Here is a 9,017-nt window from a genome sequence, read left to right as displayed (position 1 = left end):
AGGAAAGGAAATATATTTATAAATGTTAATATACAAGTTGTCCTCACTTTATGCTGTACATGTGTTCCTGGAAAACAGCGCATAACTCGAATTCACATAAAGGGAACCCACTTTACAAAGTAACAAATATGGATATGTTCCAAGACCTCGACTATACTGACCCCCAGACCCATTTCTACCACATTTATGGCCCCTCACCAGCTTCTGCACGGTTCAAAATCTCCAGCTTTGTCTCCAGTATTAGTGAAGTTCTCTTGCACTTCATTGATGGACCAGGGAGAGGGGTAGGAGATAAGCTAGTGGAACACTTAGAAGCCAGAACTGGGATAGCAACTATAGAAACACGTGTTGCAGACAACGAGCAAGGAGCACACATCCACACAGGAGACTATATTTTGGTACGTGTTACTCCCACCATGGGCAACTGGTGCCTCCCGAGTCTGGGGGGCACCCACAGGCACTGCCACTGGTGTCAGCAGCAGGAGCAGAGCTGGCGAGCTCCCACAGGCATCGGCAGTGGGGCTGGAGCTGATGCCCCCCCCGTGTCCACCTTCTGTGTCACCTATTACTCCCACAATGCACTGTACAAAGCAGCTGACTTCAGGCTTCCATCACACCGATCGCATAAGAGTGAATTTACCTCGCATGTAATGAATTTTTGATATAAAGGGGTCATCGCATAAGAATGAATTTGCACATACAGAGATGACAAAGCGAGGGAAACCTGTATTATATGTTAAATTATTATAAATTCTTTACTAAGAATACTGCCTAAGCACTAAGCATACTGCCTGAGGTCACTGCTTTCAACAGGGGGAAAGGTCATGCCCATTCTACTCAGATGTTTTATCCCACTTCAAGAGGTTAGAAGGGACAAATTGATTCAAAGCAATAATCCATCTGTGCACCCCTGCCCCAAGCATACATGCAGAGTATATGTTTGAAATGACTGGTCAAATACAGAGCATTCTCTCTTTTTCTAGACTGCACTTTCCATAAAAATACTGCACTTACCTATATTTGTTTGCTGCAAGCAGATGGCTGCTTGCTTTTTTGCGCCAATTACATTGCAGCCCCAATTCCTCAAATCCTCTCTCTAGAGAGTGACAGTCTGCGAGGTCAGTTTTCTGACAAGGTCATCTGCCTTCAGAGTATGAAGAGGACTGAACTGAAAGTGGGTTGGGTTATATTTAGAGTTTGGTTCAACTCAGTGCCAGGGGTCCCCTGACTGTCTCTCCCTTGCAGCACTGTCTCAGGTCTCCAGGTCGAATTTGCTGATGTTTCTCAGCGTATAGAAAAGAGAGGAAAAACTGTTCAGAATTCCTAGTTTTTTAGCTTGCTACAAATGAATTGAGAGCTCTGAAGAGGAATCCATTTCCTTATTTAAAGACAATTTACTTTGCTTGAGTGGATATGTCCCTTTGGAGTGAATGAGCAGGCGGCAACTTCCTAGGATACAACAAAGACAAGTTCCCTGCACTGAGGTAAGCTTGTTTAATTTTAATACCATCATCACCCTCACAGAGAGATCAAGGCTTGTTTGTTTAATGCACCAGGCTTGGTTCTTTTGCTAGACCCATATTCTATTTGCTCTTGGCATGAAGGTTTCTTTGGGTTAATGAACTTACTATGAGTATGGATGAATTATCAGCAATTCAACTGATGCATAAAGCTTCATTTCACATTATCAATGTTGGAAAGAAACAAGAAAATAAGTAAAAATGCTGCAGTATGTACAATACAGCATGCGCTAATTGAAACATGGTAAAGAATCGCAAAGTACATATTGATTTGTTAGTAGAAAGTGCACCCTAGAAAATAATGTCACATTCCAAATGTAAGCAAAACATAAGTGAATGGGTGTGTGTGCAAATATACATGTAATTGTGCACATGTGGGATTAGCAATTATCTTATTTGCATGGACCATATGCAGTTTCAGAAACTAGGCTTTTGCCTGAGAAACCTGCAAAAGTGTTTCACAGCATCTCACAAGGGTCACTCTTAAATAAAGGACACTCAAAGATGCACATGTGCTCGGACCTTCCACAAGAAGCTGCACAACTGCACTGAAGCTGTGGGCAGGCTTGGGGCTATACAGGAAGGTGTTCTCTTTTCAAGTGCACAGGTTCCTTGTAAAACCTAAAGGCAGAAAGAGTTTAATGGTAATATGAAGCTGTCTCATAAGAGCTCCTACACACACTTCAGGTCACAAGACATCATGATACAAAGTTGTGACTCCAACATGTTACCTGATGAACATGTCAGGCAGTGGTGATGGAAGACTGGCACACAGCAGTGGAACACTACAGTGACTTTACATTGAGGGGAAAAAGGGATAAAGGGAGAGACTAATTCATATGGCATTCACATATCCAGTACTGACCAGTTCAGTTTCTGTTATTAATTCATGCCTCCCTTTTCTAGCGCACTGTGCTGTTGAACTCTTGTACAGAATATCTTACATCATGCTATACAAGTAAAATATGTACTTTCTGAATATTCTCACGCGCTGAAGATATTTAACCTGCTCACTTCTCACCCTATATGCAACCATCCTCTGACCTTCTCTTCTTTCTGACTTCATTTAGTAACTTGCTTCCAAAATTTGAGACTTAACTGTCTGTCATTGTGCCAAAAATCATACTGGCTGCCCATCCCTTTCCATAAAATCTCTACCTCAGAATTCATCACTCCTAACAAATAATTGTTAAAAGAATCTGTTGTAAAATAAATTTTACCTAAGTGTTAGGTCAATTTTCTCACATTAAAAATCCACCAGAAAATCTGCATTATCGGAGAACATGCTACTGTTGTAGCTGTTGGCTGTGGAAGCGGTGCTAATTTGTCCTTACAGTTCATCAGTAGAGGAAAGGCTTCACAGTATTTAGCATCTAGCTAAATAGACTAAAATGACAACACATTTTTGCAAAGAATGGGTTTAGGGAAAAATGTACATATTTGTTATGAACTTTGGAACATTAATAATTTGTTCTTTTCTTGCTTATCATTACAAATTACAAAATGATTTCATTCTTGTACTTTCATATGCTTGAAGGTGCCTGATCAGTGAAATTGTCTGCATGGTGAAAAAGCAGTCATTGGCAATGTTTTGTAGATGTTACCAGTTCAATTAAAGTAATATTTCTCTGAATTAAAATGAAAAAAAAAAATAGGTAGGGGTCTGATTTAGACCACAAGTGTGGGAGCTGCAAGGGATTTCTTGCAAGGTAGGCCCAGGCACTACAAATTTTCAAGAAGAGCTGGGGCACCAATTTGCTTAGGGGGCTTTGAAGAGATCATCCCACCGTCCATTAGGGAGGTGATCATGACTTCCTGACTGATCCTGATCCCGTTTAGTCTTCTTCATGCAAGCATCCCTAACCCAAACAGATCAATGGAGGTATCCTCATAAGGCTTGATCCTGTACCTTGAAAGGGAACTGGAAAAGTTCAACCAATGTTTCAGGACATTACTACAATAAATACAAGGTATTAATATTCTAGGCGAGAAAAAGCAAATTGGTAGCATAAAAAAGACAGAGAGAGGTAGGAAAGGAGAGGGCTGGTATTCTGACCTAGTCCATGTAAGTGTTGAGAGCCCATAGGCTAAGTACAGACAGTCAAATACCCCAAGGCTGAATCAATTCAAAGCTCAATCTTTGCAGGTTAGTCTAAACTGTGTAGAATGAATTCATAAGCAAGTGAAGAGACGTTCACTTTTGATTCTGGAAATGCAGGCACATGCTTGCAGTAGCCCAGGCCAGAAGCCAGGAGGCACTAGAGCAAGCCTCCTTGCTCCACTGGAGCAAACAGCATGGGCCAAAGCTAGCCCATCCACCTTGGAAGGTGAGGTGGGGGTTTGCAGGGGAGGTGCAAAGTATCTTGGGATGCTGGGGGACCGAGTGTCACCCTTCTGACTCAAATTATCTGGGACAGAAGTTCAATAAATCAATTTAACTTAAATCAATTAAGTCTGATACTACATCCATCCAGGTTTATCTTAAACTAGTTTTGGCCATTGTAAAAACAGTTTACGTGCACTGAACTGTTGTATTACAGATTTGAACTGGTTTCCAATCACCTATACCAGTTTATGTGTAACTTTTGTTTCTAGCCCTAATGTTCACAATAAGTCTGACGGCAAGTCTGACCTAAATCCTACCTTGCCTATGTCCTTTATGGCCATATATCCTGCTCTGCAAAGCCTTCTCTCCCTACTCATTGAATACCTTATACATATAAGGTAAACAACTTTTACCCGACTCCTGAAGGTTCATGCCAGCTAAGTCTTCCCCAAGCCCTGCAAGCAGTCTGAATGCACTAGTATCTTGTCTCCCCTCCCCCGGGGAAGGTGGCAGCAGCAGAACCAGGCACCTTTGTTACCTTCCTCAGCGGGTGCAAGGAGGGCAGCAGCATGAAGATATGAGTCCTCTTCCCCAAGAAGTGAGGGAGGGAGCAGTTACAGTTGGGAATCTGCTTCCCACATCCACTCTGGATGGCCTTCACCCCTTGCTTTACCTCTGCCCAAATGTCATGAAGTGGTGCACTTGGCTGCTGATACGGTGCCAGCAGGCACGAGCTCCTTGCCCTGGTGCTGTCACATGCAGCTGACTGCTGTCAATATGGCCAAACACAAACTGTCCCCCCACAACTGCAAAATTCCAGCTGATACTCAGATAGCCACAAACAGTACATATATGCCTGCCTCACAAAGCAAACATGCAGCACCTGGAGCCAGGATCACCAGCTTACTCTTCCTACCCTTGAGCCAAAAGGGACTGGGAGCAACATGTTCAGGTTTGAGGATGGGCCAGGGTAGCTCTCCTCACTCTAGGGTGAGTCTTTTTGGCAGGTAATCCAAATACACCTGTCAGACACACCAGAGTGAGCACTGCCCAGTCTCTGTCAGTCACAGAAAGAATGATGTAATGGAGGTCCAGAGGGTGAAAATGAGGGAGGGGGGGAAGAGAGGAGCCAAAATGTATTATATGCTGAACTACCATTCAATGGACTGCAATTTGTTTGCTATAGTAAGCATTTATATTGCAGTGATACCTGGAGGCCAAGCAGATAAGTCAATTTTGCTAGGCACTGTACAAAATAAACAACAGTCCTTGATTTCTCACCAGCTGGATGTAATCAGGCTGTAAGTCATTTCTAATTGATAGCATGTTGTGCTGGTAGGCAACTTAATTTCATAACTGTTTCATGCTTATTATCACAGCTTGCAGAGCATCTTTTACAGGGAAGAAGTTAATGGAGATGGTGCCCTAACAAAGGGTTGGTTATTAGATGCACAGCAAAGATAAACAATTTCAAAGCAAGAGTTAAGCAAAGAGTTAATTACATAATTTCATTTTCTGCTAAAGAATAATCCCCCTCAAAATGTATTGGTTACAGGAAAGGAAAAAAAAAAAAATCAAATTTTATCCTTGAAACAAGCCACATAGCCCTAAGCTCTGTCTGACCTGCTTTTACAAATCCATCTCCCAGAAGGGGGGGGGGGGGGATGGAAAAAAAAAGACCTTGTCCATGGGGTCCCCTTCTGGATTTCTGTTTGCATGTCATAAATAAATTGCTTTAGTGACATCTCATTGTAAAACAATGGATATTCTGCTCTGAAGTAAGATGCTGGCCTGCAGTCTGCATGCTCTATCAGTCTGGTACAGCCAGGGCTAACACAAGTCTCTCTTATGCTGCTTTCCAATGGTGAATTAGAAAATAATATCTCCACACAGGGAAATTCATCCTTCCCTGCCCAAACCACCAATAAATAGGTTTTGCATCTGCACCAGCACAGAAGTTGGGTCGGATATAGTCCACCCTGAAGCATACACACACAGACAGACAAAGGCTTTTATTATATAGAATAACTGCCTTTGGTTTCTCTGCCTAAGGAAGAGAACAATGAGGAACACTTTTACCTGGAAAAAAAAAAAAAAAAAAAAAGAGAATCAGATAAACCAATTCAAAATGTTTTAACTCTTTGAATTGTTATGCAAAGAAACATCTCAGTTCTGTACATATCCTGAATAAAAACCAATTATCTACTTTATGCATCTGTTTCCAAGAGTACTCAAAGAGCAGTGATGTGTACAGAGCTATGTGTTGGGTTTATTTTCTATTTTAAAGATGCCTGCATGGAGTTCCCAGTCAATAGACAAAGCGTAGTATTAATCTGAAAATAGAGTGCTAAGGTTGAGGTTATATTTTTTTCAGTGGCAACAGATGTTCAGTAGCAGGCTCTTAGTCTGATTCTCACTCTTTCAGGGGATTAGCTCAAAAAGTCCTGAAGGAAGAAAGCAGAGGGGAAAATACTACTACATTTCCACAGTAGCTTGAATTTACACTCTGAAATCAGCATAAGACATGAGTTTAGAATGTCCCCCATTCAATCTCCAGCACACTAAGTCAGTCCACAAGTTAAACAAAGAGGCTGGAAAGCTTGGAAAGGCCTTGCCAGCAATGCCAGCATTTTGCTGAAGTAGCCTTTCTAAGAACAGTGTATTTGTGGGTTTCGCCTGCTCCATGACAACTGCCAAGTGAGTGTAACACATGCAGTGCTGAGTTATATTGGTACATTCCATTCTAAGATTACTTTAATGGTTATTTTTAAATGATTTGCAATAAAAATCCCACTTGCATAATGTAGCCTTAAATATTTAGGAAAAAGGTAACTGAAATTCATATATATTCTTATAGAAAATTGTTTTTACTCAAGTATGTAATCAGGAGTTCCACCAGTTTAAGCAAACTTGCACTGATCACCACTAAGGACTAAAAAGCTGGTGAAACTGCATCAAAGATACAGAACACTCAGTCTCTCCTACTGTATTGAGTGAATATACATGTATGCAGATGCCGCCCCTGTACATTATAAAGTTACACCTGGATTAAATACAAACTCCAATAGAGAATCCCTTATTCTGGTACAACTTTTTCTAACTTTTACGCCTGACTTCTCTGGGAGGCCAATTTTTGCTGGTCCTTTGGCTCTTCTTTATAATAGAAAGAGGAACAGTGAAAACTCTCCTACACATACCACGAATATTATTGAAAATCTGCATTTATTGTGCCTTTGTATTTTATTTCACCTCAGGATTTGTAGAATTTCCTCTATCCAAACAATGCTGTGTGAGAGAAAATGTATAAGCGAAAAAAGAAAAAATGTAAAACATTCCCAGCATTACAGTTAGATGATAAATGTCCGAGAGGATCTCTCTATGGAGAAATTAAACAGCTGAAAAATAGCGTGTATAATACAATGAAAATCAGTTGGTTTAATAAAAGATATTGGATATCGGATATACCCACAGAACCTTGTCTGCCTATGTCCTTAGACCAACATGGCTACAACCTATACTCCTGAAACAATGGAAATTTCACATTTTTGACATCTCAAGATATCTTTTGCCTTTCTTGAGTAATTCCATCCAATAAGATAGCTTCTCAGATTAGGCAGCCATTTGCTTTTCAGTCTACCTTTGCTTGATTACTCATGGTCAGTGAAATCTAGTTCTGTATCATTCATAATATCTAGCCCATGCTATTATTTGGCCACTGAATTAGCTTGAGAGCATCATTATTTTTAACATGAGTTTATAACAAACCCCACAAAAAAGTTTAGGTTTTATTTAGAAGAAGAAACAGTATATAGTTTCACCAGAAGGAAACAAATGGGCAGAACTGAGAGTCCAGTGCAGTTCTGCCCACAGGTTTACAGGACACAGCTCCAAAAAGGACACAGTCCTGTCTGCCTTTGTCCAGTCTCCCACAGCAGGGACCGTAGCCAGCATGTGGTATGCTAGCTAACACTGAGAGGTGTCTTTGTAAGGCAGAGGGGAGGGGGAAATCCCTGCTTAGCAGTGAGTGGTGAGGGGAAGACTGGTGGCGGGGCGGGGAAGCAAGGCTGATGCCTGAAGTCTCTGCCGGAGCTCCACCCAGGGAGCAGAGGGGAAGGGTCAGTTCTGCTGTGGAGCAGAGCCCAGCCCAGAGAGCATGCCAGGATGCTGGGGGAATCTGGTTTAACTTAAACCAGGAAGGGGTCTGGGACAGACATTGCATAAACCGGTTTGACCCAAATCTGTTAAATCTGAAACTACATTCAACCAGATTTATCTCAAACCGGTTTCAGCCATTTTCAAACTGGTTTATGTTCACTGAACATCTGTTCTGTTACAGGTTTAAACCAGTTTCTGATCACCAGGGATCTGGATTTTCCATTTCCCACAGAAAAATGGAGTAAACTGTAGATTTCCCCCTTTACTAGAATAAAATGCGGATTTCTCATTTTAGCAGAGAAACCCATGGATTTTGTAGTTTTGCAGTGATTTCTCTGCAGGCTGGCCCAGTTCCAGCCTGCAGGGGGCTGAGGAGGAGGGCACTCAGGCAGGGGGCGCCACGTGCATGTATATGCACATGGTCCCAGGCAGCCTGGACAGCAGTTCCTGCAGGTAAGGAAGGGGGTGGATTGAGGACCCCATAGGGAGGAAGTTGGGCAGGGCTGGGGCTGCAACTTGGGGCTGGAGGTGTGTGGGGCTTGGGGCGGGGGGCTGCAATGTGCAGCCTCAGAGCCCCAGCAGGGAGCAGGACGAGGCTGCGGGTGGCTTGGTCGGAGGCAGGGGTGGGGCCATGTCCCCACCACAGTACATATTACAGGGAGGCAGGGGGGACCCACACCCCCCAGAGCTGTGCGTGGGATGGGTGCGTGCTGCAGGTTCATGTTCCCTGCCCTGCTGCCCTCCCCTGGGGCCCCCGCAGTGCAGCATGTGCAACCCAGTGCGGCAGGACATAGCAGGGCCGCATAGGAAAGCTGCTTGCCCCTGTGAGCTCCACACTGCCCTGGAGACACTTCCCGTGTCCAGGCAGCATGGGCAGCAGTGTGGGATTGTGCCCCTCACTGCTGCCCCCACGCGCAGAGAAAGTGTCGCCAGGGCAGTGTGGAGCTCACAGGGGCAAGCAGTTTTCCTGTGTGGCTCTGCTGTGTCCTGCCGTGCCGGTTCGCAAATGCTGCGCT

The 9,017-nt window shown here is 43.2% G+C and overlaps 2 protein-coding genes across 2 annotated transcripts in view; one reads left to right on the top strand and one right to left on the bottom strand.

Annotated features, from left to right (window-relative positions):
* CMSS1 (cms1 ribosomal small subunit homolog (yeast)) overlaps positions 1 to 9,017 on the bottom strand; it is a 201,334-nt gene that overhangs the window by 61,226 nt on the left and 131,091 nt on the right. The window lies entirely within an intron of this gene.
* The window catches only part of FILIP1L (filamin A interacting protein 1 like), a 322,841-nt gene continuing 315,027 nt past the window's right edge, over positions 1,204 to 9,017 (top strand). The window contains exon 1 of the mRNA XM_025213836.1: positions 1,204 to 1,484. The gene's annotated coding sequence lies outside the window, so the exon portion shown is untranslated. The remainder of the gene's footprint in view (positions 1,485 to 9,017) is intronic.

This window comes from Alligator sinensis, unplaced genomic scaffold (genome assembly GCF_000455745.1).
Source record: "Alligator sinensis unplaced genomic scaffold, ASM45574v1 scaffold622_1, whole genome shotgun sequence".
NCBI lineage: Eukaryota > Metazoa > Chordata > Crocodylia > Alligatoridae > Alligator > Alligator sinensis.
Note: the sequence above shows the minus strand (reverse complement) of the source record. Positions and strands in the feature narration are given on the sequence as shown.